General features: G+C 41.5%; 1 long non-coding RNA gene across 1 annotated transcript in view; it reads left to right on the top strand.

Moving 5' to 3' along the window:
• The first annotated feature begins 381 nt into the window (after positions 1 to 381).
• LOC123373627 overlaps positions 382 to 25,131 on the top strand; it is a 32,766-nt gene continuing 8,016 nt past the window's right edge. Inside the window, exons 1-2 of the long non-coding RNA XR_006580789.1 lie at positions 382 to 486; positions 24,343 to 24,516. This is a non-coding gene — a long non-coding RNA (uncharacterized LOC123373627). The remainder of the gene's footprint in view (positions 487 to 24,342; positions 24,517 to 25,131) is intronic.

The following is a 25,131-nucleotide window of genomic DNA, read 5'->3' on the forward strand; positions in this document are numbered from 1 at the left end:
CACCTGGTTGCAATGCCCAAGGCAGAGAGCTGGACCCAGCTCCATGGGACAAGAGCCATTACTGCAGGGAGAATGGGGGACGGGCTCAGTCTCCAGATCCCACCCCCAGGGACTCCCTTCCACAGTGGGTCAGGATTAGGGTTGCAGTGCCAGGGAAGAGGTTGCTGCTGTGGATGGTCAGTAGTTTATATAGTGCACCTATTGAATTTGGAGGCTGAATCCGCCCCTATAGGCAGGTAATAAGTCTGGAGAAGCCTTAACTCCTTGGGGAAATTGCATATACTAGATTGACCTGGTTCAGGAGGTGTGGCAAACAAGGAACTGAAAACTGTATATAATGTCCACTCTCACCCTAGGGCGAGAGGTCATTCTCATCTCATTCAAGAACAGATATGAAACTGTGACCCAGGAGAACATGCCCTGCAAGAGGGCCAGAAGTACTCTGAAACTTGCTAGGGTTCCCATGTGGAAGATGAGTCACACCAGGTAAAACATGCATATAAGCTGTTTTCAAGATAATTTTTGCTCTGTAATGCTTTTGATCTGAATAATAAATACTCTGTTATATGAAAGCTCACTGGTCACTGGTTAACCCTGTCATTGACCGTGAGAGAATAGAACTACAAGTGCTGAATTAAAATTAGATTTGCTGGGATGATCACAGTGAGCTATAGGAGTCTGCAGCCTAATCCCTAGTCTGGGAGTAGATCACAGGATCCTGCTCCAAGCCAAGTGATGGCTGGAGGCCTGAGAACAAAGGGGATTGCCCTCAAGGAGGTCAGTAAAGGTTTCAGAAGCGCAGTTACCTCAGATCTGTGACACCTGTTCTGGGATGTGTTTAACATCTTGTATATACGATGAAGCTTTTTCCAGTATATGTGCACTTGCTTTTGGAGTTCATCACTGTCATTCATCTTTCACCCTCCCCTCCACAAGTGCTGAATTCCTCAGCCATGCTTTTGGATTGTCTTGCTTATTTATAACTAGAAATTTTAGTTAGGAAATCTTAAACTAACATGGTATGGACATCTCTATAGACAAAAAGCCCGCTGTCTCTCTAATCGCACCATCATCATGTCCTTTGAAGGACCTGCTCATTCTCCTGCCACCTGTTTTCTGAGGCAGCTCCATAGGGCTCTGTTCTTGGTCATCTTCTCCTTTTACACCTTATCTCTGAGTATCTCATCTGCAAACACAAATTTAACTGCCATCTCTATATGGATGATACACAGATTTACTTCTCTACTCCAGACCTGTCTCCATCTGTCCAAACTAAAATATCAGTCTGTCTCTTACCTCTTCTGATGGTTGTCTAGAACTCAGCTGAAGCTCAACATGGCTAAAGAGAGCTCTTAATCTCCCCTCTTCCTGCCACCTTCTTTCTCAATCACTATGTCAACACCACCATCCTGCCTGTCACTTCAGGCCCATAACCTGGATGTCCTCTTATTGACTTGGATCTTTCTAGGTCCTCACATCCAGGCTATGGCAAAGTCTGGCAGTCTTTCTGCATAACATTTCTAAGATATGGTCTCTCCTGCCTACCTGCACAACTAAAACTCTCATCCAGACTTTCATCATCTTGCATCCAAATAACTGCAACACCCTTTTCTCTGACCTTGACAAATGTAGTATTGCCCTGTTGATATCCATTCAAAATGACGCTGCAAAGATCATCTTCCTAGCCAGTCACTTTGACCGTGTCATCCTTCTCTTTGCATTCCATCACTGGCTTTCCCTTCTCTATTGCATCAAACATAAGCTACTTGTCTTCACTGTCTATCAGGCTTTCTCTGCCCCCCTGATGAAGTTGTCAGTGACCTGACAACTCCCTGCTCGAGGAAAGTCCACTTGACCTTTGCTACTAGCAAGACTTAGTGCTTCAGAGAGCAAGAAGGGCCAGAAGGAGACACTGACCAATTGGGAGCCAGCATGGAAGTTAACAAGGCTTGTCTGCTTCTGGGTAGTTGTTGAGACTCAAACAGAGGAGGAATTCCACAGTACTAGTCCAAAACCCTAGGGTGAGGTCAGGGCCTTGCCTTCAAGTGTTGCAAATAACCACTTGCCTTTTCAGATTGATTGGTTTGTTTAAAGGCGAAGACAGTCAAATTCTGTGTTTATTTTTATTTAACTGATTAGAGACTGTTGGAGAGCTTATTGCATTGGCCACCCTACTCTGCGCAGGCAGCTATAACTTGTAAACTAGGGCAGGGAGAGCCTGCAGTACCATGTCTGGCCCCACAGGGGGCACTACAAAGCACCCGCACCTGTGACAAGGCCCATCATGACCTATCCCCACCCAACCTATCATCTTATTCCATATCAAAAAGGTGATTCCTGCCTCCAATTGACCCAGGATGCCAACCTCCTTTGTCCATTTATTACAGTTTCAAACAAACACCTTCATGCTTTCTCCCTAGCTGCTCCTCATGCTTGGGAGGCAGTCCTCATAAACATCTGCAGAACTAATTAATTATCTACCTTTAAAACCCTCCTTCAAACCTCTCAGTAACTGTGAGGTCTACAAGAAACTTGATAATTGTTAGGCTGCTGGTGTACTGAGATCACTACCTGCCATGCTGACTCGTACTGTTTCCTCATATTCCCCCATCTGTCCTTATCCATCTGTTGTCTCTTGTTGTTATACTTAGACTGTAACCTCTTTGGGGCAGGGACTGTCTTTGTTCTGTGTTTGTACAGTGCCTAGCACAATGGGGTCCAGGTCTATGACCGAGACTCATAGATGCACGATGATGCAAATAACAATATTCAGTCCAAATACACTGTAGTGAGGCGGCCTGGCTCCCGACGGCCCCTGAGAGGGAGGAACCGGAACAGCCACCTCAGTGGGCGGAGCCACCGCCGCCTGTTCCCGCCCCCCAGAAGTCAAGGGGCGGGACAGGAAGTATAAAAGCCCGGCCTCAACACTCAGTTGGAGCCCAGCGGCTGGAGGGGACGGACACTCCTGTTCGGGCTCCTGCCGGACCGAGCCTGCCCCGAGCCAGGTACCCTGACGCGGACGGACCGAGCCTCCCTCGAGCCAGGTACCCGGACGTGGACCGACCAAGCCTCCCTCGAGCCAGGTACCCCGAGGTGGACTGGCCGAGCCTGCCCCGAGCCCGGTACCCCGAGGAGCTGCCCGAGCGTTCCCGTGACCCGAGTCCGGAGGAGCAGCCCGACCTAGAGAGCCCTCAGCACGCCGAGGAGCCCATGGTGTGGGACCCCGCTGCAGAGCCCAGCGAGGAGCAGGTACCCATGGAGGGGGAGATGGAGTGTAGCCCGGGGGTAGCCGACCCCTGTCCGGCTGAGGGCACTGACGTGCCCATGTCAGTGTGTTGCGGCCAGGATCCCCACTGACTGCAGCGGATCCACGCCGCTGTTAGGGCCCCGGGCTGGGACACAGAGGAGTGGGTGGGCCTGTGTCCCCCCTGCCACCCCACGCACGGGTGGCAGACTCCCCCTCCTGCCAGCACTCAGGCAGAGAAGCCTGCACTTACCTGGGCCTTGAACTATGGTTTATTGCCCGCCCTGACTAAGCGTCTGGGCTTCCTGAATTGTTGCTGTGGTTCAGCTCCTGAGACAAGGACCTGAGCCCTGGACTGATATTACTGCTCAGCTCCTGCTAAAAAGGACCTGAGCCCTGAACTATTATTGTAGCTCAGCTCCTGATACAAGGACCTGAGCCCTGAACTCTCATTGCTGCTCAGCTCCTGATGCAAGGACCTGAGCCCTGAACTATTATTGTAGCTCAGCTCCTGATACAAGGACCTGAGCCCTGAACTATCATTGCTGCTCAGCCTTGCTGTAAGGACCTGAGCCTAGAACTATTATTGTTGCTCAGCTCCTGCTGTAAGGAGCTGAGCCTAGAACTGCTGTGTTTGGTGCCCCGCCCTGACTGAGGGCCTGGGCTTAGCCTGTTAACTTTGTTACTGCTCAGCCTGCAGGGGGGATCTGAGCTCCCTGGACTCTTGTGTGCTGCCCCGCCCTGAGCTAGGGCTTAGGGCTTACTGACTTTGTAACCGCTCAGCTCCGGCTGCCAGGACCGGAGCTTAGAACTGGTTCGCTGCCCCGCCCTGAATGAGGGCCGTGGCTTATTGACTTTATGGGTGCTCAGCCTGCGGGAAGGATCTGAGCCTAGCCCTAGTGTCTGCTGTCCCGCCCTGACTGAGGGCTGGGACTCATTGCATTAATCGTGTGCCTTCTGTTCAGCCCCTGCTTGAGGGGCAGAACCCCAAGACCTTCAGAACCCGGAGACTGATTTGGGCCGTGTAGTGAGGCGGCCTGGCTCCCGATGGCCCCTGAGAGGGCACGGCCCCAACCGCGGACTATTACATACACTTACGTTCAAAAGTCATTAGAGCAACATATGCCAACTTTCAAGCAATCCTGGGGGCAGACCAATTGGATCACAGGCCAGGAAGTTATCCTTCAAGCCCAAGCCATACTTGGCATGTTACTTTTACCATTGCACAGGTCAACTTCCTGGCGTTTCCTGGGCCAGTTATCAAATTTATGTAGATAATTTCACAAGAGTATGAGTTGTTTTGAGCCATTAACACTAGAAGAGATTGTTATAAATGTGCAGTATATGTCTACAAGAATGAAAATTGTTTATTACAAGGACTGTACCAATAGCTATGCCTGCAGTTAGAATTTAGACGATGACTAAATGTTTCAGACCTAAATTTACCCAAACATAATTTATATTTTGGAGAATGGTTGCATATTCATAATGGACTATAGTTTATACTCCACTAATATACACTTTTACTTGAAAATATATTTATTTTAGTGTGGTTTTTATACCTTAATTACACTTTAGAATGGATTGGTTTAACAGTTAAAGATTTTTTTAAGTGTTCATTTTATTTTTAAACAGTCCAGGTCTAAAATTTTGTAATTGACTGACTAGTAATTTTGGGTGCCCCAGTCTTTGGCTTCCCAACTCAACACCGTAAGAGGTCTGATTTTAACAGGTGTATGCTCAGTATTTATGTAAATAAGGCTCCTTTAGGTTCTCTCTGCTTTGGCACCCAAAAGTTGTTCACTTTAGAATATACAGGCCCCAGACTTTTGGGAATATCAGGTGGTATTTGTAACTCGGTATTTAAATACATAAGTGATTATTAGTAAGGATTGCATTTCAGAAGCTTGTTATATGAAGTTTGTGAAAACTTTGGTTACTGGATAATATATCCCCTGTCTATATTTTCTTCCTCCTTTGCACTCTATAAAAATCCAAGTTTATAAAGCTTAAAAGTCCCCTACATTTTCTACTCTGCGGTAATTTTAATATGCTGGCATCTTCCATGTTAAGGAGATATCACAGTTGTACTGGCTGAGTAGTCAATGTTGAGCTTTTTAATGGCAACTGCTGTATAAAGACTTTGATTTACCATGTTATGAATAACGAATCTGAAATTTGTCTGTTTAGTATTCTGATCAACTGCAATCTGCCAGTAATTCCAAGGCTACTTTGTGGAATATTATTCCATGTAGTTAAATAATTTCAGTCATAATAACAAGACATAAGATAATGTGGTGATGTTAAGATTAGATAGAGCAGGGGGTTTCCAAATATTTCCATAATCTGGAACACATTTTAATACAAGGATTATTATGTGAACCACCTTCCTCTCCAGGGTGATCTTATAACCTCCCTGTGGCATCTATAGCAATTGCTTTATATGGTTAATAATACAGTATGCATCTTAATAAAGTTTAAGATTAGGAACAAAGGAGGAGCCAGCACCTTGTGCCAGCGAGCTATGCACAGAGTAGCGTTTGGGAACCTCTATGATAGAGCGTTAGATAGAAAACCCTGTCAATTGGGACTCTGACTAATGCAAAGCAAGATTATGTAGGAACACAGATGGGAATCCTCTTTCTAAAAATGAGATATAACTGACCTAATGTCCGCTATAGGATGTTAACGATTACAATAGATCTCTTTTAATTATCCACTTTATAAACTACATAGAAATCTTTGCCCTCTCTCAGCAAAGATTTAATAACTGAGGTTGCAATAAAGTTTCATTACCCAGGTGTCATTTTTACACAGTATATTACTGTTTCCTTACTATTACATAGTGAGATATTATCATAAATAAAAATAAATATATGGAGTACATTGTGGTGCATTATTCTTGCTTTGATCACGCATTTGCAGAGTCACAAAATTCACCATTAGCAATACGAATCCCTGTCATTAGGACAAGTGATGTTTTTTTACAGAACAGAAATTAAAAGTAAATATTAAAAGTGATATTGTGAAATACTTTATGAATGTGATTAACAGTTTTAGCTACATTTAAACTGTTTGACTATTTCAAAGCTCTTAAGATCACTAAAAAGCAGAGACAGTATGCATAACTTTTCTTTGGTCGGAAAAAAGCTTAAAATTAAACTTTGCTCAAATTAGAACAGCTTTCTGGAGCTCTCCATTGAGCTCTGCAGAGAGGAAGTATAACTAGGAATAATAGATACAATTAAGGAATTGAAAGATTTGGGTGAATATCAGGAAAAAAAATAAAAAATGAAGTTAGTTAGACAGTGGAACAGTCTCCAAAGCAATGTGAAAGCCCCATTGCTTGGCTGGCAGGTTAAAACTTTACTGGACAAATGTCTAGAAAATGTGCTGTAAGGAACAGTCCTGTATTGGCAGGAGGATGGTCAAGATGATCTCAAAGCACTTTATGAATATTTAGTTAAGTCTCCTCACCATTATGAGGTAGGTAATACATACGGATCTGCACAGGGCATGAATTCTGTGCGTGCACAGCGGTGCAGAATTCTTCCATGAGTTATGTACCCACACTAATTTTATAATAATAAGTTGAAACAGCATGGAGAGTTAGGTTGGCAGCCTTAAAATAAATTTTGGCCAAGATATTGGCATGAACTCTAACCTAATAAGACTTTCTTCTCTACCTCAAACTTGTTTCTAATGGTGCAATGCAACACATCAGGTCAAATTCATATGTAGTGTAACTGTGTTCAAATGAGTGAACCAAATGCTGATCTTTGTTACATCAGTATAAATCTGCAGCAACTCCATTAACATCAAAGGAGGAGAGTTGGGCCTTTGACTTCAAAAGTTACAGCAGGGATTTATTTGGTTTGTTTTATGGAAAAAAATAGACTAGAGACGTTTGACACTGATTCAGAATATGTCCTAGTCTAATATGTACCTTTCTGTGAATTTGTTGTGTCCTATATTCTAGTAAATGATTAAACTTAATTATGTGTTTACATTTAAACTGGAAATTCAATCCTACATTTTGAGTCCCTACAATTATTTATTTGTAAGACTGATGCAATGAATTATTTATGCCCTTCGGTTTTAGACTGAGTGTTTTTTCTGTTAAAGCACTGTACATGACTAATTTGTTTTTCTGCTTATTCAAAAGCAAGAGATTGTCAGAAAGCTAGATCTATAGTGAATTGAAAACATGTTGTTTTGTTTCCATAGTTGTACTGTAACTTGGCCTTTTAAAAAAAAAAGTCATCATATTCCAAGTGTGATATTAGTATATCAGTGAAATGGCAAAGCGATGAACCACTGATATAAAGTGAAGGTGGACACAGTATAGAATTTGTTCTATAACACATTGCAAAAAGATGCTGAGGAATCTGACATTTGCATATTGTGTTTTCAGTTGCAGTAGCTCCCTTGGTTAATGTAATACAAAATGGTTTTAGGCAAACCAATACATTTGCTATTAATAAACAGTTACAATTCGGTGTCCAATATAATAATGGCATCATACATTAATTACTTCCATATCAGTTCTTTGTTCAAAATGTTCTGTGCAATGTCCCATGCAAGAAATTTCTGACTTGCAGCAAAACACGTTCATGTAAAAATCTGGTTCATCTTGCTTAGATTTGAAGTTATATTCTAGTATAGGTCAGGCATGGCCAAACTGTGGCTTGTGAGCCACATGCGGCTCTTTTACAATTAAAGTGCAGCTCGTGGAGTCCTCCCCATTCTCCGCCTACCAGGCTGGGTGGGGTGGAGCTCGGGCTGCCCCTTGGCACGGTGGTGGGACTAGGGACCCTGTGGTGGGATCTCTCCCCTGAAGGGTGGGGAGGGGTATAAACCTTTAGTCCTGCAGGGGAGGGGAGTCGGGGCAGAAGCCCCGCACCCTGGCAGGCGCCGGCCGTCGGTACAGATTGTGTGTGTGTGTTGTGGCTCTCAAGCTTCTGAAGATTATTGTATGCGGCTCCGAGGGTCAGTAAGTTTGGCCACTCCTGGTATAGATATCTGCTGAGTTCTCTGCTTAAGTTAGCTTGTAGCAGAGTCTTTCATTCTGTTATAGCCAGGGTCCTGAAACTGTCCCTATATTGTACTCTATATCCACGCTTTTAAGGGTCAATTTAGTCTTAGACATTTTACAATCTTTATAATCTTTTGTCAATTCTTCAGTCTTCAGAGAAAGATGAAAACTTCTTAGATAATAGTTTCATATTAAACCAGTGGATTCTAATAATAGATATTTTTAATTGATGTTACCTGAAACTGCCCATTAGATCCCATCACCACTGGACTGGTTTCTGTGCAATATAACTGTAGGATTAAATTGCAGTGAATTTAGGGTTGCAAGTAACTACGCTGCAAGCCTGCAAGAAACAAGTGCAGTACTGCTGCAACCTGTAGTTTCCAATATGATTCTTATGGCACAGCAAGCACATTAATCATTTTATATAGCATGAGGAACAAAAGGCTTCTCAGATACAGTGCAGCTGCCGAGAAAAGGATATAAAAGGGATCACTTATCCCTCATAATTTTGGTGAAACAAAACAGAATTACCTGCTGCTGTTTTTAGGTTAGTGTATTATAGGTTACTTTATATAGCATCACTAGCTAAATTGGGAATTGCAGCTGCAGGGGTGATGAATTAAGCAATAAAGAATAAGTCTCTGTACATGATATTTCTTTTCTGGATAGCTATGGATAGTAATGTATGAGTCATAGGCAAGTGAATGAATTTCTCCAGTTTAATATCAACTTATTCTATACCACTAACAGTATATCAGGTGTCCTAACACATTGAAGAAGTGATGCTGCTTTCCCATTATTATTTTATAAAGTCAGATGGCCCTTACGCCTAAATGAAATAATTGCTGGATTAAAATTTTTAATCTTTTATATTATTTATAGAACTCCATGAATTCACAGGGCACGGTGTGAAGTCTAAATATATAGAACAAAGGGAGTCCCTGCTCTTGAAAGGTTTAGGGAGATACAGCCTTGAGATGTCAGGGGGAGTTGGCGCCAGTCAGAACCTTGCAAGAGGTGCACAGCGCCTTGAAGGAAACATCATTACATGATACACTATAAAGTGGGGCAGTGTCTGGTTCCTACTTCACAGGAAATTAGACATAGTCACTAGTGATAAGCACATTTAAGTGGTAAAATCGTGACAAGGTGTAAGGGGAGGTGTTTGTTTCCAGAGATTGCGTGACTGTTGTGACTAGAAATTCAATATGAGGAAAAGATGCAGACAATGTGGCTCTTGTTTGAGTCAGACCACTTCAGCTCTGGAAATCAGCATCTGTGTAAGGAGTCAGACTATTTACTTTAGTGGCTCCTTGATTGTTATGTATTTTGCCACTGAAATAATTGCCACAGTACATGCTGAACAAAGACTTGGAAGTAAACCAGCAAGCAACTTGCTACTTAGTCAAAACAAAAACAAAACAAAACCGTTTATTAATGGCAAGGTCAGCTGGGGAAAGTAATCTGGTTTTGAAAGAGGTGGTAGAAACCCATTCATCAGTACTTATCATAGTATGTTGAGTATCTTTTGGAGATTGTCCAGAAGTAGTGGAGCCCAGTCTCGTTCCTATCAAATCTTGTAGGAGAGTCAGGCCTTTGGGCCTTATCTACATTAGAGAGGTTTTTGGCAAAAATAATCCACCATTGCTACCACTGGAGCAGCTCCACTGGTATTAGAGGTGGGATTCCTAGCAAATGCAGCATTTAAAATTGTTTAGCTGTGCTCTGAGCAGGCTTAGTCAACATATTACCAGCCCTGGTGGCCATGGGCATCTTGTGCATACTTGTACTCTCACCATTGCTACTGCTGGTGGGAAGTGTTTGCATAAGAACCCAACTGTCAGTAGCCTATGATTCTGTCATCCAGTTACACATGCATGGAGTGATGTTTATAGCCAAAAGGGCACCGTAGAAAAGATGCCTATATCTGTCTCAGTCAGAGGCTTCATAATACACAATAGTGTGATTAAAACCCTAACTCTTACACAGTGAAATTTATGGGAGGAAGTGCTACCTAATTCAGACAGTTTTCTTCTTTACATTGTTACACTGCTGTAAATGATATTGCTGAGCAGGAAAAAAAAATTCAACTCTGCATGCCTGATAAATAATACACTCATAACATTTGCAGAAGGTTTGAATTGGAATTTTTTTCTCCTGGTTGGAGTTTACAGCAGGTGAGTAGTGTTAGTTATTGAATTTTCCTTGCATAATGGACCACATTGTTACTAACTTGTTATCCAACTTCCATGGAAGTAGGGTGTGTAACAAGGCTATCTTCTCCATCCTTTGGACCGCTGCACACAGACTGGATGCTTTCACCTTCGTAAGCACCTCTGTATTATTTATTGGGGTCCTCCAGCTCATCAGTACAGGTGACTTACAAGTGAGCTTCCCCATTAGCCCACTCTCCAGAAGCAAAGGGAAAGATTTCCTCATCCTGAGATCCTGTATCCCCTGGCCCCTACCATCCTCCTACCCATACTCTTCTTTCCTCAGCTTTAACTCTTCCCAGCTGATGGGTTGCTTGTTCTCATTAGCTTGTCAGCCTCCTGCCTACTTAAGCCATGGAGCACCCATCTCCAAATTATGTCCACTCCAGGATGGAATAGCTGGTACGTTAGTAACCAGAGTGCTGGGTCAGCTTTACACTACTAGCACTATGTGACAGGGTGTCAAGTTGACACGGAAGCAGCCCCATTGTTGCAGGAATATCTGTTGCAAAATAATCAAACTATAAAACTTATACTTGCTTATTTCTGGTATTTCTAGTTTTTCTATAAATTGCAACTAGGTAGTTCCATGCCTAAGCACCACTGGGGATACTGTGTGTTGAACAGAACGTTGCTGTGCCCTATCAATAGCTGTGTAGATGGTGCCAACCACTGCAGCATGTTGACATATTGTCAGGCAACATAAGTGGCTGTGAGGTTGCCAGTTCTACTGGGCTGCCATGCTCAATACTCTCCCTTGCGTCTTTTTCCAGTCTCTCTGTATTCTCAGGCTACCACCTTGTCCATGAGTAGCTTTTGGGAAAGATTATCAATATTGCCTACAAAGTATAGAAGGCTGCAAGTTTGCTGCATTGAGGTCCAATTTCCTGTCCCATTTAGGTCAATGTGAATTTTTGAATCAAAATTTGGCCTTTAATGCAGCATTGGGATCCAGAGCCCCCATCCTATAATACGGAAATAACCCGATTGCTTACACTGGTTGTCTAGTAGTGGGTACCCCTTCCTACCAATCTCTCAGATAATACGTTAAATGATTAAACCATAATTGCAGCCTGGACAAAATCATTTTCAGCCCAATTACAGAAAATGTGCCTGAGACTTGTTGTGGAATGAGGGCTACCGCATCCCCCGCAGGGCCAACAACAACCAGCTAACACATTTTAAAGGCGTTAAACTGTGTCAACACTAGATGTCAAATAGTGTTTAAAAACATGTTACCTAGCTTTCAAACATGACCTACTTTCCGAGTCTAGATGGCGAAAAAAGAGTGAAGTTGACTATTTCCAGCTGATGATTCTAGACAAAGCCTGAGAGGTTACCTGATCAACCGTGAAACTTTCCTAGAAGATAGGGAACGAACATTCAAAAGTGATAGAGAAAATGACTTTTTCTTTTTCTTCTTTTTTTAACCACAGACCAATATTAATTTCACAAACTCAGGAGTGACAGTAACATCAAGCAATAGTACAAGATCAATTCAGTGAATCATTGTGTGCATATGCTTATATCTGATGTCTGGCACCATGTGAGAAGTTTATTCCTCACACTGCTTTGTAATTCCCCAATATCATCACTGAATTAATAAGTCTGTTTTTACTGCCCAGTACAACTAAAAAGCAATTTTAATGGTATTTTCCCCATTTAACATCTAAATAATCATTAGCTTCCTATATCTAATTTTATAACACAGACATACTGTCTGAGTTAATTACAGCAACACTCTACAATAAGTGGAAAATCATTATGAATTCCTTTGGTATTCGTAACATTAATCATGAATTGTTTTGGTGCTAATATGAATGCACTATGTGATGCTTAATGCGGAGATGAACTACAACAAAGACATTAATATATGTTATAAAATGTATTATTTAAAGATGCAAAAGCAATTGGATTGAGGATTACAATCAAAAATGTATATGGAATAGCAGCTATAGACAGTGCCTTGTGACAACTTGTGACCTGCAGACAACTTGTTGTGACCTGCAGCCCTTGTAGGAGAGATTTGTCATTGAAATACTATTTAATAGATTTCTATAGTAGTGGCTCAAAAAATACCGATCATGCAATTAATCATGTTAAGCTAATTTGTCCTTGCAGCCTCTCTCTTTCAGACTATGCTAAGCCACTGGTTTCTATTGTTACCTGTCCTTGGCAGTGAGTTTCACAAGGTCACCATTCTGTTCGTGAAACAATTCTTTGTTCATTTCCTTATTTTTATACTGTCTAAGATTTTATTGCCTTCCATCTTCACTAGACAGATCAACTGAGCTAGAGCTCTGGTGCTATTGTTTCCCTTCTTACTGAGCACTTGTGTGGACACTCAGCACTGTTAGTGTGATGGAATGAAGGTTTAAACATGTCAACAAATGTTTGTAAGTTGTCCTTTTCTCTATTTGCCAGGTAGCATTTGAGAGTCACAGGTGTAACAAGATGAAAGCTAGGTAACTGGGGTATCTGGTACCCATGTTGGATTATTGTCGCTAAGGACTGACTGATGCTCAATATATGAGTGAGGCAGAATGTGTGACATTACATTTTTGTCTTTTTGGAACATATAAGCAAGCATCACCAGCAAACTTTTGGATCAGGAAGATTGCCAGCTGAACAAACTGGTAATAACTTAATATATATGCATGGTCTTTTGGTTGCTTATGTGTCTGAGGACAAGATTCGCAGCCTGGAAGGTTGAAGCATCTCTTCTCAAGTGACTGCATTTGACTGGTTCACTGCTACTCTAGATTGATGCTACACTGCCTGAAGATTGTGAACTCGAGTCCAACGCCATCATGTTGTGGGTTGAGGTTTTGTTATTGGGGAATTGGGATTCCAGGAGCGTAACATTATTACAAGGAAACCACCACCACTTTCTGCCTTTTCAATGTTACTCTGCCAAACACAACCTAAACAATATACATGGTGAAGTCTGAAGGAGCTCTTGAATGGTTTGCAGATTTGATGGCATTCACTTGTGAATATCCCAGACTAAATTAGTGATACTTTGTGTCCCACAAATTTGGATTCTAGAATTGCATACGGGTATGAAAAGACTATTATTTTGTTGTTGTGACTGGAATTCATACTGACCTCACAAATACCGAAGTTATCGGTCAAGAAGCCAGTTCCATAACTGAACTCAGATGAGCAGTTCCATTGAATTCAGCTGAAGTATACACTCAAGTATAGGTTTGGGTCTCCAGTGATCTACTTCTTGTATCAGGCATATTCCTACTTCTATTTCTACCATTTATGCTTAATACAAGTTTTTAAAAACTTCTCATCTACTGCAGCCTTGACACCTGATATCCAATGTATGTGAACCTTGAAAAGTGTCAGAGTTCCAAAACACACAGAAAAGTATGGAGTATTATTTAAAGCACTGGTTCTCAACCAATGGTCTGGGGCCTCTGAGGGGCCGTGAGCAAGTTTCAGGAGGTCTGCCAAGCACGGCCAGCATTAGACTCGCTAGGGCCCAGGACAGAAAGCCGAAGTCCCACCATGCAGGACTGCAACCTGGGGCTCCAGGGCTGAAGTCTAAGCCTGAGCAACTTAGCTTTGTGGGCCTTGGGCAGTTACCGTGCTTGCTACCCTCTAACACTGGCCCTTGCTTTTATATGCAGGAAAACAGTTGTTGTGTGGTACAGTTGGGCCATGGAGTATTTATAGCATGGTGGTGATGGTGGGGAGTGGGGGAGAGCAAGAAAGTATATGTTTGAGAATCCCTGATTTAAAGCATGGCAGCTGTCTAAATCTGTTTCATCTGCAACACAGAGGAAAAGGTCAGATTTCTAGCTCTAAATTAGTTTTACTTCTCATTTTCGGTTGGGCAAGCAGTGGACAAAGCAGGCAGCTGCCAAAGGACGTTAGAATTGCATCGCACAACTTTAAACGAGCATGTTCCCTAATTGATCAGCAATGTAACAATGAAACAACGTTAACCGGGACGACTTTAAGTGAGGAGTTACTGTATACTGATTGGTTGGCTTGTCATCCACATGCCTCATTTCACTCAACCCATCCACCTATTTTAAAAGAACAAATCCACAATCACCATCTATCCTCAATTTCTGGCACACACAAAAAAACAAACAAAAGTAATTAAATAAATCAAAACAAAAAGCAAAAAAAGAGTAGCTAGTAACAGTAAATACACAGCTCATTCTAATGGCACAGGCCAGACCTTCCTACTGTATTTAAGAAAGAATCCCATGGCATAGTAGCTGTAATCCTAAAAGAAAAAATATGAGATTGCTTAAAACTAATTGATTACTAAATCATTCAAGAGTAAAAATAAATTAAACTGACACTAATGGCAAACAAAATATCAGTCTTGAATACCTAAATGTTTCTTCTGGTTCTCACAGACTATAAGAATTAATCTAAATTGAGTACATAATACAATGAGGCAATCATATATCTAGGTTCTAAGTGCACGTGCATAACAATTACAAGAGCATGCATCGATCCGTGTATTAATCAGCTTCATAACAATGGGCCGCTTCTTTCCTTGAGGAACAAGGTTATGAATTACAACATGTATACTTACTGATCACACTTGAATAACCTAATTAGGTACAACAAAGATAGGTTGAAAAGAAAATAAAAAATCTGTACAGTAATTGCAAATTTCACTCCTTCAAGTACCCTTCTGTAGCATTGCTCTGTAATAAATTCTATGGGAGAAAAAAAAGTTGTCTCATTATCTTAACTTTCTGATTTTTTTCCTGTCTACTTTATCCCATACTCTGCCCCACCACGCCAACGGAACTAAACACACTTACTGAGACCAATCTCTAGTTATGAAGCAAGTGCTGGCTTCTATTTGTTACAATTTACATAAACACACACTGTATATAACTTACTGGTCTATATTGGAACTGGATTTCTGTGACATGAGAAATGTTAAATCAATCTTTAAATATTTATCTTTGAATTCCCCTGCTTGAATGTACTTAAGAATGTTTTCATAAATACATCAATAACTGTCTTGTATGGCTCATTAAGGAAGCTTTTTATCCTTTAATGTAATAGTACAGTTTACAGCTGGCTGTGAATCATTTTTACGGACCTCCATTAAGTATGCCCTTCAAACTGCAATTATTTGTCAGATTTTTTTTAGATACTTGAGCAATCACCAGAGAAACCATGAAAGCTGAGAAGATACACAAACATTTGGAATTAAAAACTGGCCCATTTCCAGCTGTATGTTCTCTCATATAACTAGTACTGATACCATAATATAACAGATTTACTTAACAGATCCGTTCATTTAAGTGAATCTGTTTATCCACGTGAAGGACAACCTGTTCAAATAGACTAAAACATTATCCCTTGAATTTTCATTTCAAACCTGATAGGAACCTTCTTTGAGGTTTGAAGAAGGTTAAGCTGCATTTATTTCATTTTTCCCTAGATACTTTAGTTTTGGATTCATGATGAGCCTGGGAAAGGTAGTTCCAAGTAAGAATATAAGACTGACCATACAGTAACTCCTCACTTAAAGTCGTCCCGGTTAATGTTGTTTCATTGTTACGTTGCTGATCAATTAGGGAACATGCTCATTTAAAGTTGTCCAATGCTCCCTACTAATGTTCTTTGGCAGCTGCCTGCTTTGTCCACTGCTTGCAGGAAGGGCAGCCTGTTGCAGCTAGCTGGTGGGGGCTTGTAACCAGGGTGGACTGCCAGCCCCCCCATCAGCTCCCCCAAGTTCCCTGTGCTGCAACCGCCCAGCAAGGTATCAATTGCCAGCAGTTCAGCTGTCCCTCACTCCACTGCCATGTGCTGCTCCTGCCCTCTACCTTGGAGCTGCTCCCAGAGACTCCTGCTTGCTGTGCAAGAGGGAAAGGGGGGGGCTAATGTCAGGGTGTCCTCCTTCCCCCTGATCCTGCACCCCACTTACCCCTTCTCCATATAGAGCAGGGAGGGGACACCGACGGAGAGAGACATAGAGAGCTTGGGGCAGCAGCTGCTGTCTCCACTTCCTGATCCACTTAAAAAGACAATGCACTTAAGAGTGGGTCAGCTTACTTAAAGGGGCAGTGTGCATTTCTCTCTCTTTCCGCCCCCCCCCACACACAAGGTGTGTGTCTGTCTCTATCTGCTGTTTGTGCTGCCTTGTGTGAAAGGCTACATTAACAACAGTGTGTTAACCTTGAGGGCTCAGCCGAGTGCTAGTTCATCATTTAGCAGCAAGGCATTCCCAGGGAAATATCTCTCCCTCTAACTTCACCACCTCAACCAAGCTTCACAGTCATCATAGCTGTGAACAGTATTAAATTGTTTGTTTAAAACGTATACTGTGTGTATATCTATATAATATATAGTTTTTTGTCTGGTGAAAAATATTTCCCTGGAACCTAACCCTCCCATTTACATTAATTTTTATGGGGAAATTGGATTCGCTTAACATCGTTTCACTTAAAGTCGCATTTTTCAAGAACATAACTACAACGTTAAGTGAGGAGTTACTGTATAGCATGCAGATAACATTGGTATTGGGAAGTTGAGTGGCAGTGGTGGAGGAGGTCCTGAAGTAGCATGGTCAAGTGCCAAAGAAGAATAACAGAAGGATCCAACCAACAAAGTTGTAGGGAGCAATGGATAAAGTAGATTTAAACAGGATGGGGGATTTCTTACTGGACAAGCAAAGAAGGAAGGGGATCACTGTCCTAAGTAAGGAAGAGGAGGAGGAAGAGCTCACTGTGCTTCCTCATCTCTTCTTACTTAACCTCTCTTATTAGAGTATGGATTTTCCCTTTATATCAATGTTCTATCATCTGTTTTGCTAAAAATCTTTTTATGCACTTTTGCCCAATTTTTTTTTGTACATTTACCTTTCTCCATTTATATCTTTCAAACCCACTTTTCATATCTTTTCAGGTGTTGATCTGGACAATCATTTTTTAGCTATGCTAATTAGAATTTGACAAATTAACAGTGACAGATAAATTAAACACACAAATTTAGACATTGTAACTGTCACAGTTCATGAGATAACTGCACCTCTTACCTAACATTGGAGGGCACCCCTCTTACATCTCTGGCCTCTATCTGTTACCTTCATTGGGGCAGAGTCCTTTGACTTTCTCCCTCTAGACCTAGGCCTCCTTAGGCTGTAGAGTCCTACAGTTCTTTGTGATTATCTCAGTAGTCCTGTTCTCTCAGTGACCAGCCTGCTTTCATAAAACCAAGTACTGCTTATTCAGAACAAAAGCATTACAGAGATAACATATCTTAAAAACAGTAAACAAGTTATATGCAGACCTCTTGTAGGCAGTTCTCCACCTTCCACATGGAGCCACTGATAAGATAAACCCTTTCTACAGGATCTTTCTTTCTCTTAGTCACAGCTTCATGTCAGTTTCTGGATAGAGTGAGAATGACCCTTCTCTTAGGTAAGGGCTGTGTCCTTATCCAGTTTTAAGATTTTTGTTTGCCAGGCCTCCTTAACCAGGTCAAACCAGTTTCTGCCCAGTGTGTGAACCTTCTTACGGACTTGTTACCTGCATTAGGGATTTGTATTAATTGTCCCCCAGTGACATTAGTTCCTATGCCAAACATCTTTTAGCTCACCCACTGAGCCAGAAATACAATCACTAGTCAGTCTATAAAGAGAAACATAATACTTGAAAGTTTTTGAATATTCCAGGTGTCCATGGAATCTATCACATCTCAATACAATACTGTATGATTAGTCTATGTTTCCAGAGCATCACAGTGCTCAGTACAACTGTCACAGTAAACATCTCATGTCACAAACAAAGAAGTTAAAGGTGCAATAAAGTTAAAACTTGGGAAAGCTGCAGGTGAAGACTTAGGCCTAGATCCTCAGTGGTATTTAGCCTCCTAACTTTCATTCAAATCAGTGGAAGTTTTGAGCCTTAATACCTTTTGAGGTCCTGGGTCTAAGTCACTGGGGAAGTGTTGAAAGCTTGCAATGAGACCAGTGATGAAATAACCAACCTCCCAACAAAGCATGGAAGCAGGAAAAGGTTCCAGACAAATGGTATTATAGTCAAAATATCAAATAAGGGTGACAAAGTATTGCAACAGCTGGTGAGGTGTTATATTCCTTTCAATGATTAGGTGAAGTCTTCCACAGTATCGTCTTGAGCAGAATAAAGGAAGAAGTTGTTGAGGCAAAGCTTAGGGAAGAGTGTCAACCAGATTTTCACCCTAAGAATAATAATCAAAGAAGGCATTGAATGGTAAAAACTACTTCTTATGAACTTCATAGATGCCAAGGAAGTATGTGATAGGCTTTGTTGTGATTCACTCTGGAACATCCTCAAGTGTTATACGCCAACAAAAACATCATCAAAGCTTTATATCAAGGTGCAGCAAGCACAGGTAAAGTAAGCACAGCCTTAAGTGATTGTTCAGCATAGACTCTGTGGACAAACAGGGATGCATTGTCTCACCTCTGTTGTTTGGCACTGTCATTGACTTAATTATGAGGAAAAAAATGTGGCCTGATAAAACAGAAGCATTGCATGACTCAACAGTATGCTGGAAGATCTACATTTTGTTGGCGACGTGAGAACTAACATGCAAGTAAAGACTGAAAGACTGACCATTATACAAAAGAGATAGGTTTAAATATTAGTTATGAAAAAAACCCCAAATCTAATCAGAAACCCAGCAACTCCCAACTCAAGCATTATTTCGGATGGCAAAGAAATACAAGTATTGAGTCAATTTACAAACCTTGACAGTAATGTGCAAGCCATTGGATATGTCCAGAAGGAAATGATGTCACGAATTGGCAAGGTGGCATCTGTGTTCACCAGTTTAAACAAGATTTGGACATAGAAAAATCTATAGTTTTAAAGACCAAACTACTTCAATTCCAGTTTTATTTCCATCTTAACACATGGATGTGAAAGCTGGAAAATCAAAGAGACATCTAAATTCCTTTGAAAGCAAATTCTTTTAAAAATTAATTCCATGTATTTTTCAGAAATGTGAAGATTCATCATATTTCAGAAACCCCTTATTTTTAAAGTTATCCAGGAAAGATGGAAATATTTGGGACATGTATTAAGAAGGAAGCCAGAGCATCTGCCATGGCAAGCATGTCATTGGGCAGCTGGACGAATACACAAAAGCGGCTGACTGACAGAATTCCTCCATCAAAAACTGAGAGGGAAAATTTTTATGGGGCTTATATGGGTGAGAGACGGGGATGGTTTAACCTTTTTTTGTGCCCTAAATTATATCTGATGCATGGGATTAATTTGGATTCAGAATTGAAATCTGGGCTTCAAAGTAGAAATAAGGCCATATCCAATTTGATTTTGTGTTCTGGAATCTATATTACTTTCCATAAAAGTCAGTATTTGTTATGTGATATTTGTCACAGTTCCAGAGTTGACTGTACCTTTGACCTGCTACACTATGGTCTTCTTGAGGGAACCCCCTCAAGGTTCTAGGATGGGAACATCCATCACCTCTCTTGGTGCAGAGAATCATGTCTTTCTCCCTTCAGACCAGAGGTATAGGCTTGCAGTCCCTCCGCACTTCAGTGTGATTTCCCAGCAGGTCTGACTAGGGTCCGACACCTGTGCTTAACTCCTTCTCCAGGGACTATAACTGTACACAAAGCAAGCTGCATTGATTCTTACGGCAAAAGCATTACAGAGAAATCATGTATGTAAAAAGGAAAAAACTTATACACATACTAAAAGCTTACCAGATATCACTCCCAACTCTAACGTAGGCCCTGGTAGGTGTCAGACTTTCAAACCTTACAAGTGAGTTTGCCCTGTTGGTTACAAGTTCATGTCAGTTTTTAGATCAGGAACCAGACCCCAACTGGTCAGTTCAGCTGTTTCTTTACACAGCTAATGCCTGTGATCTCTAGTCTGCTGGAACAGGTAATCACCAGTCAGGGAGTTGCTTCAAAAGTTGCTTTTCAGGGAGTTGCTTCAAAAGATTGGGTTTTTGCATAAGTGGAGTTGTGGAATTTGTAATAACTGCACCCCAGGGATTCCCCAGGAAACCCATTTAACACTTCTTATCCCTAAAGTCTGTGCCTGTCTAGCATATTTTAATATAGTTGTTTGAACTCCTTCGCTTCCCAGGTCTCCTATCTGTCACAGCGGTACAGTATTTAGTTTTATTGTGAAGAATTTTGCAGTGTTCAGAAGATACCTAAATAGGAAGTTTTCCATAGGCAACATAACACTTCAGAAAATAAAAATTACTTTTCGAGGATTCCAAGATTCCTTCCAATATTACTTTTATTCTGCCACTTCCTTTCTTACTTCCCCGCCCCCATTGGATGGGCTAATTTTGACTCAAAACCTTAATACATTGTGGTTGTCATTTGACATTTGTTTTCCCTTTCTGATAAAGTTCTTTTGCATCTTTCATCACTTCATAAAAAAGATATCAAAGCTAGTTATCAAATGCTGAAAAACTGTTTATATTTATATTTTGGAAAACTGCTTTTCTATAGACCCTCAATCCTCCTCCAGTCAATCTCAATCTCAAACCATCAGCTCTTAAAATGTAAGGATTGAAGCAAATCCAAAAAAACCTGCCTACTTAGGGCCCAATTCTGCAAACCAAACTCATGGGCATTCACTAACCTCGAGTGACATCTTCCCATGTGAGTGAAGGTTGCAGGCTCAGGCACTATCTTTCTGAGTACTAAATTCCTTGAAGTCATTTCCAAATATTGAAGACTCAATCTGTACCGAATATCTGCAACCATACAATCTTGGGCTAACTCCCCATACACCAATTTAAAAGATTAGTTTATACTGATTACTTTGTTAATTGGGAGGATATTTGTTTTAGTTGGGAAAATTAAAAAAACAACAGTTGAGAAATACCACATGTTCACACATTATATTATGTTAACAGCTGCAATGCATGTATTGTAGCATCTTATCTGAGACTGATTTTAAGCTCTTGCTGTTTTATTGCTTGGATGTATGTATTTCAGCCTCATCCTTTCCTCTCTTTGATTGACCTAAATTTTGCCTGTTGGCTAATCTCTATGCCATGCCATTTTTGCTCCTGCTCTTTCCTTTCACTTTTTTTCAGTTTGATAGTTATGGTACAGTAGTTCTAATTTAATGAGTAATTTTAATAATGTCTTTAAAATGAAATAGTTTGTTTAAGGAATTCCTTTATGAAAAGTTGTAAGTAGAAACTGCTGGTTAGTTGCTTGGCTGGAGTGTGAAGGATGGAGAGATGGCTATAGAGAAGACAAAGATTTTGGTACTTACGAAAGTGAGACCTAAACATTTGCTACAGTATGAATTCTAAGGGTTTATACAAATTCTCAGTCCAGCTCTGTTCATGCATCTCACACTTAGTTTGTACCAACCCCTGCTGTTTTCATCTTATAACTCTCTTGAGCAGAGTCTAACAAGCCTGCCTGTAGCAGGGTGATCCCTTGCTCCTGCCCTAACGGGCTTAAAATAGCCCTGGGGGAGGGTTGTGGCTGGGAGCTACTAAGCTGGGCTGATTGGGAAGTGGCTGCAGCTGGGCCGCGCCTCAATCAGGCCACAGCTGGCCTGTATAGAGGCTGGGAGCCAGAAGCTCAGCAGTCTCCCTCTGCCTGTAGAGGGAGAAGGGCCTTGCTGCAGGGAGCTAGAGACAGGGTATGTGAGTGAAGCAGGGCTGGGGACAGGCAGAGGAGCTGGGGAGCTCCAGCCTGGAAAGCCCCAGGCTGTGGCCTAGCATAAGGCCAACAGGTATGGGGGGTTGCAGAGGGCAGTCCAGGGGTAGGCCAAGGCAGCAGGTCCAAACCCAACCTTGCCAGTGATGAGTGGCTGATACTGCAGTCTGCCCTAGGGCATGGGGCTAGATGATGACTGGCAGTAGCCTTATACTGAGGTGAGGTGGGAATAGTGGGTGGGGGTTCCCTGGGGAGGGGAGACGCTAAGACTGAGGGGTTACTGCCAGGGAGCAACACCCCAGATAAGAGGGCACCGAGGTCCTGGGAGGGACATGGGGGCCTGAAGACAGGCGGATCACCAGCCTGCAGAGGGCACTCCGGAGCTGGAATGAGCTAATTCCTGGAAGTCACCAGCAGGAGGTGCCGCAGGGGTGAGTCTGCCCATCTACACTGCACAATTGGTACAAATGTCTGACCTCTTCTAATTGTGACCTAAACTAGATTTTAAAGGTTAGTGTATTTGGCCTACTCTTCCAGTCTTTGTTTTCAAACTAGCGGTGCTGGTATGCAATGTTAAAACAAATTAAGGGCCAGAGTCAGTCCTAGATTCAGTGGCTTGAAGTACTTAGAATACCCTGAAAGAACTCATTTACATGCACACTTCAGCTCTGATATCCTTTACTCTTGCTCCTGTTTTGAAGATGCATTTGCCCTAATAAGTTCCCCTCTGTCTTGCTGCTTTGCAGAAATGCATTTCTGCTAAAGTCAACAGTGGTGCCTTTATTTCTTTCAATGGAAAGAATCTGAAATGTTGTCACTGTAAACCACTCTGAATTCACAAATCTATACATATGAAAGGGACAAGCGCTGAAATAATCTCTGGGACTGTCAGACCATGTTACATTCATCTGTGTTTGTTGCCTTGCCATGTTTTCTTTGGAAGACTGTGGTTCTCAGTTCTCAATGGGGGCATGCATATGTGACACCAAAATCAATTCCTACAGTGCTTTCTACGTTAATTCCAGGAAATTATATGGGGAATACAGTTTTTGCATATTACTTTTTTCTGTAACAGGCTACACCTTTCAGGAGGATCTTTTCATCTTCAAAGTGATATACAAACAGTTTCAGACCCTGCGAGTTAAGTATTATTCCCATTTTGCCAGGCAGGAAGTTGAAACAAGTTGTGACAAACAGGGCCCCAGAAGGCAGGAGTTCCAGTTCTATACTGAGGCCCTGACATTTGCTAAACAGTTCTGGTAATTGACATACTTTTGGTAGAAATGCATTAGGAACCTTTCAGAAATATAAAGATGCCTAAATTACCTGGAGCAATTATACTGTAAAAACGGAGCATATACACAGATTATAGTCAGATTTAATCTCTGTACTAAAGTAGTTACCTTGGCAACTATTATATTGCAGGAGATTTGGGTAATTAGCAAGTAACACACCGACTAAAGTCTGACAGGTGGGATGCAACACTTCACCAATGTGTTTCATAAGAACTAAGCATAAAGTGGCATATACACTTGTGTTATTTTCAGTTTAAGAAAAAATATGCCAAAAGCAACACTACATTCAAGGAACGTTTGTTTTAAATGCATTAGTGTGCCTTTTAATATAGCAGTCTGTGCAGTATTGTATACACTATACCAGCACTCATTGAAGCAACATGACATGCATGGGCATAATTAAGACAACATTGTTTGTCTCAATCTATAAGCCTTCTGTCTAAAACATCTTAATAATCCTTATTAGTACAAGTGTGCAATTGTATATTACTGAAGTTCCGTCTTAAATCTGGGGTGGTTGTAGGCTTGGTTAGATTAAAGGCTTGTCTCCATGGTGCCACACTATGCTTTTCAGAGTGTGTCTTGTAGAACGCACATGTTAGAGTATTCTGCAATTGCCCCATGTAGACCCTGCTGGCACAAACTAAAGGATACCTAGTATGCATTAACATAGTCCTGTTTGAAATGGGACCACATCAGTGCAAACTAGATACCTTTATTTCATGCCAGCAGGGCTTACCTAGGGCAGTTAGAGCAATCTGTAGTTCACACGCATGTAGAGCACACTGCAGCACTGTGTAGATTAGCCCTAAGGCTCTGATTTTTTAATTAAATCTTATATGAACAGATGCATAAAAAGTTAGTTTTCAATATAGGCTTAATATGTGCTTGTGTGACAGGGTCCAGCAAGACTTCTCTGCCCTCTGCTGGAGGCATCAGTGTCTTGCCACTCCCTGCTAAAGAAAATCCGCTCTGATTGGGCTGCCAACACGATTTACTCCTCCAAAGAATTAGAAGGCCAAAGTAGACTGGTGGAGACGCTGACTAAGAAGGCTTGGCTACTTCCTCTCAGGGTGAGTGCTGGGTGAGCCTGGGACAGAGGAGAAGGTGCTCAGTGCTGGCTCTGAAGCTCAGGGCCAGGTCAGGACCTTGGCTTAAAGCACTGTGACCAAGTGCTTGCCTTTTGTGTTTCTTAGTTTAAAAATGCAGTCAACTCACATTCTGAGTTTATCATTTAATTGTTTAAAGGGTGAAGCCGAGCTTTATTCCTCAAGCTTCGATGAGCACAAGATTTCCTCTCACTTGTGTGATTTCTGGAATATTTGGGGTAAAATTTGAAACAGTCATTTGAATAAAAAAATCAAAATGTTTTGAAAATGTAACAATATTTTAATTTTTGTTCAGAATCTTTTTTTTTATTACTATAATTGGCAAATTTGATACTAATGTGCAAAATGTGTTCATTGACCTGAATCTGCATTTTTTTTTTACAGAACAAAGTTTTGGCCCAAAAATATCACCCAGCTCTACACTTAAATTTTTACATACAAAGTATAAGAAAGCTGTTAAGTCCTGACTATTTAAAGTGAAAAAATATCTGGTATCTGACACCGGAGGTTCAGAAACATAAGGGAATGTTGTAGATATGAGCTAATTTGAAGAAGTCTCATCACTTTCTGTAGTTCTTC

Source organism: Mauremys mutica, chromosome 7, assembly GCF_020497125.1.
Source record: "Mauremys mutica isolate MM-2020 ecotype Southern chromosome 7, ASM2049712v1, whole genome shotgun sequence".
In the NCBI taxonomy this organism is placed as follows: domain Eukaryota; kingdom Metazoa; phylum Chordata; order Testudines; family Geoemydidae; genus Mauremys; species Mauremys mutica.